This window comes from Bos indicus, chromosome 13 (genome assembly GCF_029378745.1).
Source record: "Bos indicus isolate NIAB-ARS_2022 breed Sahiwal x Tharparkar chromosome 13, NIAB-ARS_B.indTharparkar_mat_pri_1.0, whole genome shotgun sequence".
Lineage (NCBI taxonomy): Eukaryota > Metazoa > Chordata > Mammalia > Artiodactyla > Bovidae > Bos > Bos indicus.
The window spans coordinates 32906483-32920251 of NC_091772.1; the positions used below are offsets into that span (position 1 = coordinate 32906483).

At 39.8% G+C, this 13769-nt stretch overlaps 1 protein-coding gene across 6 annotated transcripts in view; it reads left to right on the forward strand.

Moving 5' to 3' along the window:
• The window catches only part of CACNB2 (calcium voltage-gated channel auxiliary subunit beta 2), a 428234-nt gene that overhangs the window by 280974 nt on the left and 133491 nt on the right, over window positions 1–13769 (forward strand). The window lies entirely within an intron of this gene.

Consider the following 13769-nt stretch of genomic DNA (forward strand, 5'->3'; position numbering starts at 1 on the left):
TGGGGTCTTTTTACAAGGGCACTAATCCCATCATGAGGGCTCCTGCTCATGATCTATTTACCATCCCAAAGCCCTACCTCCTAATACCATCACCTTGGGGATCCAGTGTCAACATGTGAATTTGGGGGGGTGGGGGGGAATGCAAGCATTCAGCCTATGGCACCATGTATTAAATATTTGCAGTTTAAAAATGCTTTCTTATTTGTGAAAAATGAAATGTGTAAATTGGCTTTTTAAAAAATGTTTTGATTGTGCTGGGTCTTCAGTGCTGTGCTCGGGATTCCTCTAGTTGCAGGGAGTGAGGGCTGCTCTTCACTGCAGTGCGGGGGATTCTCACTGCACTGGCTTCTCCTGTTGCAGAGCACAGGCTCTGGGCAGTCTGCTTTCAGTAGCTGTGCTACATGCACTTAGCTGCTCTGAGGCATGTGGGATTTTCCCAGACCAGGGATTAAACCCCTGTCCCCTATATTGGTAGGTGGATTCTTAACCACTGGACTACCAGGGAAGTGCCATGAATTGCATTTTACCAACAGTCTATGTCCAGTATTTTCTGAAATATTCTTAATAGAGTCTGGATTTTCTAACATTAATAATAATTAATAGAACCAATGGCATATTTCCAGCTAATCAATCTGAAATTTGCAGCATATTTTTAAGCATGGATTTGTATGAACCAAATTGTCTCTAGTTCTTAAATCACTTCCTGAAGGTAGGTTAGCTGCTTAAAGGAGGCAGTAAGTGTTTTGGATCAGTAGGGTACTTTATTACTAACTACTACATACCAGGTCCTTTTTCAGCCAACTCCCTGATCGTGTAGCCTATTTTTAATATTAAATCTCTTTGAACCCAAGTCATATCTTTCTGGAAGGTTAGGCTTTGAGAGCAGTATATTAACAATGAATTACCAAATTACTGAGTCATTTGGCCTGCTTCAGTATCTCACCTAGTACCACAAAATTATTTAAGCAGTCATATGAGACAAGCCCAGTGTTTCAGCAGAAACTTCAAATAATTACTTTAACACATTGTCTACAGAGAAATGTAATACTTAAAAATGCTAACATTTCATGCCAAAGTACTTTTCTTTTCATTTTTGTTTCTTACCTGATATAATTCCCACATCAACATTTACTCTATTTCTTTTCTTGTAATGTGCACCAAGAGTTTTTCAGAAGATCTCAAGTTTTCTTCCCTTCCCCACATGCAAAAAACTTTCAAGGTTAAATTAACAAATTAGGGACAGTTTATATCTGCAAACTCTCTTTTTGCAACACCAAAAATATTTTCAGAGTGTTTTGTTGCACAGTTCATTTGCAACAAGAATGAGGTTTTTATTTCTAGTCAGAAAAATGGTAATGTTACAGAAAAAAAATTTTAAGTAACCCCAGAATTAAAAAAATAATAGTATACTCCTATATCTTCTGTTATTTTTGTGTACTTCCAGCATTTTTACATACATGAATGTATATGATTATGGAAATGATTCAGGTTTTCAAAATTTCTTTCCTTTTTTTTTAACCAAATATTATCACCATAAACATTTGCCTATAATGCCTTTTAGCCTTTATAATCATCATTAAGGTTGTGTCATAATGTAAGTATATGAACCATAGTTTAAGAAATTTTATTCTTTTTTAATTAATTGATTATTTTAGTTATTTTTGGCTGCACTGGGTCTTCGTTGCTGTGTGCAGGCTTTTCTCTAGTTGCAGCAAGCTGGGGCTATTCTCCAGTTGCAATACGAGGGCCTCTCATTCCTGTGGCTTCTCTTGTTGCAGAGCGTGGGCTCTAGGGCACAGGGGCTTCAGTAGTTGTGGCGTATGGGCTTAATTGCCCCATGGCATGTGGGATTCTCCCAGACCAGGGATCGAACCTATGTCCCCTGCATAGGCAGGCAGATCCTTAACCACTGGACCACCAGAAAAGTCCAAGAATGTTTAAAGTACAATCATTAGTCTGGATACCTATTAGTCAAGATACATATCTAGATAGAAACCAAAAGAACGTGATTTTCCCAAAGGGCTGTACTAAAGTAAAACAGACTATCAACAGGATGTGAAAGTGTTGGTTGTAGTGTCTTCTCATAACACTATGAATTGGTATTTTGGCAACAGTACACATTTAATAAGGAAATGCATCTTAATTTAGTGATGCTGAACACTTTTTCCAGATGCTTATGACTAGCTGATTTTTTGGTGAATCTTGTATCCATATCCTTTGTCTGCTTGTCTGTTGTTCTCTTACTGTGTTTTGTACCAGTAAGAATAACTGCTGTATGCACAGAAAATTTTAGAGGGTAAAATCTTTCAGGACTGAAGCCCTATCCCTTTCACAGCTCTGGGATTCCCTGGAGGATACATGTGCTGACTGTCCTTGAATGCCTATGGATTGATGGTTCATTGTCACCTCAGCAAATTTTCCCTGGAAGGCAGGAACCAAGATTCATTGTCTGATGGTTCTGCCACTCAAGAAAAGGCTCACAGCTGGGCATGCCATCTTTTGAGGTGACCTTTATTTAGTAGTAGAGAGCCTGTGAAGATGTTCCAGAGTTGTTTATTTGTCCAGCTATTACTTGAATTCCTTTTAAATATATGTTCTAAAATTGCTTGCAGAAATATCTTTTTCCTGTGCTGGCTTGATTTTTTTAAAACATTCCATCTTACTAGAAGTTATATGTATAGTCACGCTTTTTTCTGCTGTGAATTTAAACTCTATCCTCCTAGGACTGGCAGGGGTAGTGTATGAGAAGTAACAGTCTGTAAACAGTCATAGAATATGTCATATTTACAATGTATATTCAACCATCTGTAAGAAAATTCTCAAGAATATTCTTTCTAGTAGCTTTGACTTACTGTACTCAGATTGCATGGGGGCAATGAGTCTGAGGAGTATTTACATAACTTGCCTGTGGCTACACAATGAGTCATTAGCAGTTTTAGGATTGGAAATATAAGTCCCTGGAATGAGGGAGGAAAATTAATGGAAAAAGAAGCTTCATAGAAAGTAAGTGTTAATCACATTTTCAGAACGTAAAGTCTCTTTTACATTCCTTGGAAGAAGGATGCTATATAAATTTTAAGTATAATGTCTTCTCTTTTTAGTAGTTTGCTTGTTATGGAACATGTTTATTTAATCTACTGACTTAGAGTTGACATTTACACTAAGTTAATGAACTTGGTATTTATTGAGGTTTATGATAAAATTCCAAATATATCTTCAGGCTGAAGTTTTTGTTTTATTCTTCTACTCATCATAGCAAATATTTATTGCCATTAACTATGAGTCAGGAAGATTTCTGTGGGTGTGGTTTTTTTGGGGGGAGGAGGATTGGCCAAAAATTTTGTTCTTATGGGAAAAACTCGAACAGATTTTTTGACCAACCCAATAGTAAGGAAAAGACATGAGAATATTTAGGAATGTTTTAAGAGTATCAAGCTCTAGGATGTGAGAAAGAAAAGGCTCTCTTTCTCTGGTAACCCTAGTCATTCATTTAACACATGTTTATAGAGCATCTGTTTTGTGCCAGGCACTGTTCTAAGCACTTGGGATAAATGAGTAAATTAAACAGGAGAAAAGATCTATGCCTTCATGGATGTTATAGTCTAGTGGAGGGAGAGAGACACTAAACAATAAACATAATTAAACTATATTGTATGTTAGAAGGTGAAAGCTCCATTTTTAAAAAGTAGAACAGGCTAAAGGAGATTAGAGATGCTGGAGGGCTTGGGGGATTGCAATTTTAAATAGGATGGTTAGGAAAGTCCTCATTGAAAAGTCACCAAGACTTCCCTGTTGGTCCAGTGGTGAAGAATCTGCCTTGCAATGCAGAGGACATGGGTTCAATCCCTGGTCAGGGAGCTAAGATCCCACATGCCTCGAGCAACTAAGCCGGCACACCACAACTAGAGAGCCCGTGTGCCGCAGCTACTGAAGCCCGCACACTCTGGAGCCTGCATGCCACAACTTCAGAGTCCACGTGCTTAAAAGAAAGATCCCATGTGCCACAACTAAGACCCTTGGTGAGCTAATTAAAAAAAAGAAAAGAAAGGATGCCAGCTAAGAAAAGACTTAAAGGAGGTGATTGTACTGTGACGATCTAGGGAGAAAGCTTTCCTGGTGCCTGTGAGGAGCTCCAGTGAGGTTGAAGCAAAAAGGAGGTGGTGGCAGAGGTGATCCAACCAAGGAGACTCAGAAAGAACAGCCAGTAGTAAGAGAAAGACCACGAGAGAGGGGTTTGGGAAAGCAACTCTGAGAAAGTGAATGATAGGATGGGTGCTGTGCTGAGCTGCTTCAGCCACGTCCTGTGTGGCCCTATGAACTGTGGCCCACCAGGCTCCTCTGTCCATAGGATCCTCCAGGCAAGAATACTGGAGTGGGTTGCCATTTCCTTCTCCAGGGGATCTTCCTAGCCCAGGGACTGAACCCGAGTCTCCTGCATTGGCTGGCAGATTCTTTACCACTAGTGCCACCTGGGAATCCTGAAAGGATGGCGTGGTGGTGGTGGTGGTTTAGTTGCTAAGTCATGTCCGACTCTTGCGACCCCATGGGCTATAGCCTGCCAAGCTTCTCAGTCCATGGGGTTCTCCAGGCATGAATACAGGAGTGGGTTGCCATTTCCTTCTCCAGGGAATCTTCCCAGCCCAGGAATCGAACCCGGGTCTCCTGCATTATAGGCAGATTCTTTACCAACTGAGCTTCAAGGGAAGCCCTGAAAGGATGGGGAGTGATATTAACCTACCAAGTAAGATGAGCACTGAGAATTGACCATTGGATTTAACCATTTATTGCTGATGACCCTGAGCAGTTTTGAGGGCAGTGATGGGAGAGAGTAACTTTAAAAAAGACCCATAAAGAAGAATTGAAGTGAGCATGAGCTTTTTTTTTCCTACAAAGGAGAGCAAAAAAAAAAAAAAAAAAAAGGTAGAAACTGGCAGAGAAAATGGAGTTCAGGGGAGGTCTTCTTAGGCAGAGGAAATAATAGTATGTCATCTGCATATAATGACAGATTTTCCTCTTTCCTTTCAGTTTACACACTTTTCTTTCATTTTCTTATCAGATTTCTGTGGCTAGGACTGCCAATACTATGTTGAAAAGAAGTAGTGAGAGTGGGGCATCCTTGTCTTTCCAGATTTTAGCAGGAAGGCTTTCAGCTTTTTATCACTGAGTATTAGCTTGGTTTTGGGTTTGCCATTAATAGCTTTTATTATGTTGAGATACATTTCCTCTATACCCACTTTATTTGGTAAGAGTTTATAATCATGATTAGATGTTATCTTTTATCAAATGCTTTTTTTTGCCTCTATTGAGATAATCATGTGGTTTTTGTCTTTTCTTTTGTCGATGTGGTGTATCACATTGATTACGCAAATGGAAATAATAGTATGTGTGTATGCTGAGCAGACTCAGTAGGAAGACTAAAGGTAGTGATGTTCACTCAGCGTTTATGGCTGTATCCATACTTGTCATGAGTTCCTATACTGCAGATTTCCTGCAAGTGGTTCATTCACTCATTTTTCCTCATTCAATTTTTTTCATCAATATTTTGAGAAAGTTCAACTCTCCCAAGCCACTGTTTTTCTGCTTCTTGCCTATTCATTTCCTTTCTCATGAATGAAAAGTGAATTTTTAAAGAAGTTATATTAGCATGAAAAACTTTTTCCATCTATTATTATCAGTAAATATAATAAGCCTAAAAAACTACCCCAACACACACACATGAATACTGTAATTACGAAGAGAAATTACTTATCCTATGCTTGAAATCCCAAACTCACAATAATATGAGAATTCCCATCTAATATTCAGATCAAATTAGATCAGTCGCTCAGTCGTGTCCGACTCTTTGCGACCCCATGAATCGCAGCACACCAGGCCTCCCTGTCCATCACCAACTCCTGGAGTTCACCCAGACTTACATCCATCAAGTCAGTGATGCCATCCAGCCATCTCATCCTCTGTCATCCCCTTCTCCTCCTGCCCCCAATCCCTCCCAGCATCATGGTCTTTTCCAATGAATCAACTCTTCACATGAGGTGGCCAAAGTACTGGAGTTTCAGCTTTAGCATCATTCCTTTCAAAGAAATCCCAGGGCTGATCTCCTTCAGAATGGACTGGTTGGATCTCCTTGCAGTCCAAGGGACTCTCAAGAGTCTTCTCCAACACCACAGTTCAAAAGCATCAATTCTTTGGCGCTCAGCCTTCTTCACAGTCCAACTCTCACATCCATACATGACCACAGGAAAAACCATAGCCTTGACTAGACGAACCTTTGTTGGCAAAGTAATGTCTCTGCTTTTGAATATGCTAGCTAGGTTGGTCATAACTTTCCTTCCAAGGAGTAAGCATCTTTTAATTTCACGGCTGCAGTCACCATCTGTAGTGATTTTGGAGCCCAGAAAAATAAAGTCTGACACTGTTTCCACCGTTTCCCCATCTATTTCCCATGAAGTGGTGGGACCGGATGCCATGATCTTTGTTTTCTGAATGTTGAGCTTTAAGCCAACTTTTTCACTCTCCACTTTGACTTTCATCAAGAGGCTTTTGAGTTCCTCTTCACTTTCTGCCATAAGGGTGGTGTCATCTGCATCTCTGAGGTTATTGATATTTCTCCCAGCAGTCTTGATTCCAGTTTGTGTTTCTTCCAGTCCAGCGTTTCTCATGATGTACTCTGCATATAAATTATATAAACAGGGTGACAATATACAGCCTTGACGAACTCCTTTTCCTATTTGGAACCAGTCTGTTGTTCCATGTCTAACTGTTGCTTCCTGACTTGCATACAAATTTCTCAAGAGGCAGATCAGGTGGTCTGGTATTCCCATCTCTTTCAGAATTTTCCACAGTTGATTGTGATCCACACAGTAAAAGGCTTTGGCATAGTCAATAAAGCAGAAATAGATGTTTTTCTGGAACTCTCTTGCTTTTTCTATGATCCAGTGGATGTTGGCAATTTGACCTCTGGTTCCTCTGCCTTTTCTAAAACCAGCTTGAACATCAGGAAGTTCACGGTTCACATATTGCTGAAGCCTGGCTTGGAGAATTTTGAGCATTACTTTACTAGCGTGTGAGATGAGTGCAATTGTGTGGTAGTTTGAGCATTCTTTGGCATTGCCTTTCTTTGGGATTGGAATGAAAACTGACCTTTTCCAGTCCTGTGGCCACTGCTGAGTTTTCCAAATTTGCTGGCATATTGAGTGCAGCACTTTCACAGCATCATCTTTCAGGATTTGGAATAGTTCAACTGGAATTCCATCACCTCCACTAGCCTTGTTCGTAGTGATGCTTTCTAAGGCCCACTTGACTTCACATTCCAGGATGTCTGGCTCTAGGTCAGTGATCACACCATCGTGATTATCTGGGTCGTGAAGATCTTTTTTGTACAGTTCTTCTGTGTATTCTTGCCATCTCTTCTTAACATCTTCTGCTTCTGTTAGGTCCATACCATTTCTGTCCTTTATCAAGCTCATCTTTGCATGAAATGTTCCTTTGGTATCTCTGATTTTCTTGAAGAGATCCCTAGTCTTTCCCATTCTGTTGTTTTCCTCTATTTCTTTGCATTGATCGCTGAGGAAGGCTTTCTTATCTCTTCTTGCTATTCTTTGGAACTCTGCATTCAGATGTTTGTATCTTTCCCTTTCTCCTTTGCCCTTCGCTTTTCCTCTTTTCACAGCTATTTGTAAGGCCTCCCCAGACAGCCATTTTGCTTTTTTGCATTTCTTTTCCATGGGGATGGTCTTGATCCCTGTCTCCTGTAGAATGTCACGAACCTCATTCCATAGTTCATCAGGCACTCTATCTATCAGATCTAGGCCCTTAAATCTATTTCTCACTTCCACTGTATAATCATAAGGGATTTGATTTAGGTCATACTTGAATGGTCTAGTGGTTTTCCCACTTTCTTCAATTTAAGTCTGAATTTGGCAATAAGGAGTTCATGGTCTGAGCCACATTAGCTTTCTCAAAATGGTTCTTTGTGAAAGTGTCAAATTTTACAAATATTGGACAGAAGCTCTTCTACAAAACATAAATAACCATCATACCCTTGGTTCGAAGAATAATTGAGTGTAAGTGTTTTAATGTAATGTAATGTACTCTGAAAAATATGTAAGTCACATCACTGAGCCTTGGACCTACCATTTCTACTTTTTAGTAATTTTAGTTTCAGTGCCACTACAATGGTTCCTATTGAACTGAAAGATTACTCAGGAGACACTTGAATTCCAGCCAGCTTCAGACAAGAGTAGCTGCCAAAGAGGCTACTGAAGACCAGCTTGCCAAACTTATGTTCATTTTTAGGGAAAAGGGGAAGTTTTCAATAGCCGGTTTCTTGACTTCCATTGTTTTCCTATTCTAGTTACCTACTTTCCATTGTAGATAAGTAACAAAAAGAATGCTTTCCAGTTGAGATACTCTGAAGTGAAGAAAATTTCAGGGTAGTAGGCACATTGTCACAAAATTGTGTTACACTGATGAATGAGAAATTATCTGTTTCATTGCACCTTCATTGTGCCTTTGGGAAGATAAAATTGGAGAATCTGTGAAGGTGTGTGTGTGGAGTGGTTGGAGGGGGAGAGTGTGTCAGAAGGGAGGGGAGAAGGGAAGGGGAGAAAGGGAGTGGGGAGAGTGCCAGGTTCAGCAAAGATAGAGCTAATAACTTGAAAGTCGTCATGACAAATTAGGACCTTTAGAAATGGTTATGTGTGTGCCTGGCAGACAGAAACATGTTTTCTATAACACAGGAAACTATATTCAATATCTTGTAATAACCTGTATCGGAAAAGAATCTGAAAAAGAATATATATGCACACACACACACACATACACACACAAACACAAATATATACCCACATATTTGTGCTCAGTCATGTTTGACTCTTTGTGACCCCATGGACTGTAGCCCACCAGGCTCCTCTGTCCATAGGATTTTACAGGCAGGAATACTGAAGTGGATTGCCATTCCCTTCTCCAGGGGATCTTCCTGACCCAGGGATGGAACCCGCATCTCTTGTCTCCTGCATTGGCAGGTGGATTCTTTACCATAGCACCACCTGAGAACCCTATATATATATACACATACATATATACATAATTTATATAAGTGAATCACTTTACTACACACTTGAAACTAACACAACATTGTAAATCAACTATACTTCAACTTTTTAAAGAATTTTTAAAAATGTATTTTTGATTAACAGAAAGATGAGTTGCATGTAAGGATCTGTTCTGGCTTTTAATTTTCTGAACTGATTGCATGTATGGAACTTAAATTTAGATTACTAAAGGTTGACCCCTATCTCCATCAATTTTTAGCTTTGTAACCTCGCTCAGGTAACTTCTCTATGCTAAAGTTTTTTCATCAGTGAAAAATGGAGAAAAGTTAATGATTAAATTATGTAATATTGGCGAATCCACACAGTGCCTAGTACAGTATAGGCATTCATTCAAGATTAGCAGTTATGTGAATCCCCTGATGGCCCATTGGTTAAGATTCTGCACTGCCATGCAGGGGGCATGGGTTCAATCCCTGATTGGGGAACTAAGATCTCACATGCCCCATGGTGAGGCTAAAAGATTTTTTTTTTTAAATAGCAATTGTTATTATCACTTGTGTACATTGTCTAACCTTAATAAATTGACTGCTTGAATTCACATAATATAGAAGAGTCTCAAAAACATCCTGACATTAGCCTTTATGAGATAGCCCTTAATTTAGAAGGAAGAAAATGAGAGAATTCCCTTTAAACCTTAGAAGACTTGATTTTCCCCATAATGTGGAATTTGCTGACAACTTAAATGCCAATTCTAATTTAGAAAATCAAACTTGTGTAAGAAGTTTTTCTGTGAGGTTGTGCCACATAAATGAAGAGATTCCCAGAAGACATATTCCACATGTATTACCTACAGAAAGAGAAAGAGGAGGAAGCTTAAATAAACACACCAGCAGAATAGCACATTAGCGTCCCTGATCGTGCTTCATTCCTTGTCCTCAGGGCCTTAGCATATGCCATTCCCTCTCCTATATTGCTTTTCCCAGCACCTCCCAAGGCTGACTTGTTTTTTCTTTATCTTTTGGGATATTTCAACTTAAATATCATCTCTTATGATTATCTTATCTTCCCAATTAAAGTGGTATCTTCCCACCATCATTCTCTCATCTCAGCCTGTTCACTGTTTTCTCCCTGTAATTATTTTTCTGGTAATTATTTTAATGGACCTTCTTCACTAGAATGTCAGGCTCCATGATGGGAACAAGGTCATATTCCTAGCATTTAACTTACCGTTATAGCACTTATTGTCCCAAAGTATTAATGACTGAATAAAAGCTTGTGGTGGGTGTTTTGGTGTTTTGTTTTGTTTGGGGGCAAACTATAATGTCTTCACCAGTACTTACGAAACGTATACAGAGTTTACAAATTTTCCTGTGCTCCTGAGAAAATTGAAGCTAATATTTTAGCTGGTACTTAGTCATAACAGATTGAACTTGCATAGATTTATTACCATCACCTCTGACACTATTTTCAAGTTTACCCAAATGGCAGGCCAGTCACATCTGAGACTTTCATGACTGAATGGGTTTGAATAGTAACTTTGTGACATTGGCAAACCGAAGTAAACAATATTAATGAAAATGGGCTTCATCTCAATAACTTGTGTCATTTTTGAACTTTGAGTCAAGAACTCTCATTATCAATAGGCAATTTATGGTTTTGTTCCTAAAGAAACCAACAAAGCAGAGGTCAGCAATTCATTTTCTTAGAGACATTCAGATGACTTCACAGGGAAAAAAGTTAGTTTTTCTAAAACTATGAAAATAGATGACAGTATGAGAAATGAAAGAATCATCTCCCCCAGCCAAGACAAGCATGTGATACAAGACAGAACCCTTTTCGTCTTAGTCTTTGTCCTTGGAAGTCTACCCCATTCTGCTTTTTTCCCTAAAAGTTGGCCTGATCGATAAGGAAATGGCTTGTCTGTCTATGCCACAGAACAGGGGTTCCCAGCTTCCAGTATCTAATGCCTGATGGTCTGAGATGAAGCTGATATAATAATAATAGGAATAAAGTGCGCAGTAAAGGTAATGCACTTGGAAGTGAAAGTGTTAATCGTTCAGTTATGTCTGACTGTTTGCCACTCCATGCATTGTAGCCCACAAGGCTCCTCTGTCCATGGAATTCTGCGGGCAAGAATACTGGAGTGGATAGCCATTCTCTTTTCCAGGGGATCTTCCCGACCCAGGGATCAAACCCAGGTCTCCTGCATTATAGACAGATTCTTTACCACCTGAGCCACCAGGAAAGCCCTTGAATCATCCCCAAACCATCCTGCCCTCAGTCCATAGAGAACTGGCCTTCTGTGAAACCAGTCCCTGGTGCCAAAAAGTACTGCTGCCACAGAAGGTCGGGGGGAAGCAATGGAAGTCCACTGTGCCACTGACTTAGCATTGTCCTATACACGAGTCCTGTACATTTGAAATCTTGAGTGTCTGAGATGGGACGCACTTCGGTCTACAATCGAGGTAACCTCGGGATACTATAAGGAATTTGATTTTGCCCAGGAGCATTGCTTTAGGCTTCATATGAAGATTTCCTACAGGAATAGATGACCCACTTGGGATCCAGGAAGCCATTCCTCAATAGACTAACGACTCTTACCCTTTTGGTTTTAAAAGCGGAAGTACAAGAGCACTCAAGAAAGATGTGAAAATAGACATGGAAATAGACATATGATTGAAACAGTAGAGTGCAGCATGAAAAAAGCCAACTTTATAAATCCAGGAAAATGTGTTAAAGGAAAAAGGCAATGCTTTGTGTGCAAATATTTGACATAAATTGGAAAACAACAGAAATTGAAGAATAAATAGAAGCATCAATTAATCCAATTAACTAACATTTCCTGTAAGTAAAGAATGCACATTTGGAGTAAAGGTCCTGAGGAGATAAGTAAGTGATCCCAGATAAGCTATTGTTAGATATTAGGAGCAGGTTGCATTTTGGAACTGTATGATGAGGAGTGAGAATATTAAGATAAAGAAAAGGAAATCTGAGATGTACCTGCCAGGGCAAATATTACAAAAGTTCAACTAATCGTACTGAAGGAACCCAAGAGATCAGGGGTACAGCTTGTGATGAACCTCATTTGGATTTACGAAAATGACCGCCAGCTCTTCCTGACAGAAGGCAGAATGACCCAGAAAGTCCTTATGGTCCCAAAGGCAAAAGCTTAATTAGATACACCACTTCTAACTGCATAAATCAACACTTCCTAAAGGAAGGAGATTAATTGTAAGGCACACGTTGGGAGGGTGACTTTTGAAAATGCAAGAACTCTGGAGGCTAAACTATGCTACCATTTAATAGTGAGGCTTTTTGGGTGGGCAAATTTCAGGCAGAGATTATTTGTGTCTCTCTTCATTCTACAATGGATACATGTAACTTATATAATTAAAAATATTTTGAAAGTGTAGGCAATGGCACCCCACTCCAGTATTCTTGCCTGGAAAATCCCATGGACGGGGGAGCCTGGCAGGCTGCAGTCCATGGGGTCGCTAAGAGTCGGACACAACTGAGCGACTTCACTTTCACTTTTCACTTTCCTGCATTGGAGAAGGAAATGGCAACCCACTCCAGTGTTCTTGCCTTGAGAATCCCAGGGATGGGGGAGCCTGGTGGGCTGCTGTCTCTGGGGTCACACAGAGTCGGACATGACTGAAGTGACTTAGCAGCAGCAGCATACTTCAGTGATCCAAAGAATGAAAGCCATGAGGACATCAGTTCAAGTCACAGCTCACATTGTAAAGTGGTCAGAGGTTAATATATTGTGGCAGATATTCAAAAGATCATTGCCAAAACTCAATGCAGAGGGTATTTTACGCTGCTTACTTATTTCAACCTGGTAACAGGTCTCAAAATGACTATGTAATTAAAAGCGTCATCTGATTATAAGCAAAGGATTTTTAAATCTTTGTTCATAGTGGAAGAAGATCACACACAATTGTGTGTGTGTGTGTGTGTGTGTGTTACACTCTTCCTCTCATTATGGGCTTCTTAATAGGAGAAATTTTGTATCCTCCCTGAGGTGTGACCTGACCGTGTGGGGGGCCTAATGTCCTTTATGGGATATAATTGTGCTTCCTGGTAATTTTCTACTATGCTAGTCCTGCTGTGGGCATTCCCGATGGCTCCATGTTTAAAAAAAAAAAAAAAAGACCCTGCAATCCAGGAGACACAGCTTCGATCTCTGGGTCAGGAAGATCCCTTGGAGAAGGAAATGGCAACCAACTCCAGTATTCTGGCGTGGGAAATCCCATGGACAGAGGAGCCCGGTAGGCTACAGTCCATATAGTCACAAAAGAGTCAGACACGACTGAGGGACTAAACAATTCCTGCTATAGGAACCCCTCTGAGAAAATTAGGATTACCCTAGCATGTGTGTTGGTGTAGAAAAACTCCTATCACCCCTGTGAATTTTACAAGAACCAAAAAATTGCAATGCATTTTCTGTGTCCCATGCATTTTATATTCACTTGATAAAAATATAAGTAATCTATTAATTTATGTTATGATACCACAGTGAGGGTGCATTTGATCTACAGTGTTTATTCTAGAGCCTCTCCTGTATTTTCTATTTAAGTCATGAAGATTGGTCTTAACCTAGAAATGAAAGGAATAGGGATGGGGAGAAGTGAGAGGGCGGTGGGGTGGAAGGAGGGAGGGGAAAAGTAAGGAAGATTTTCTTAAGAATGCTTTATTTCATTTGCACGAGACTTT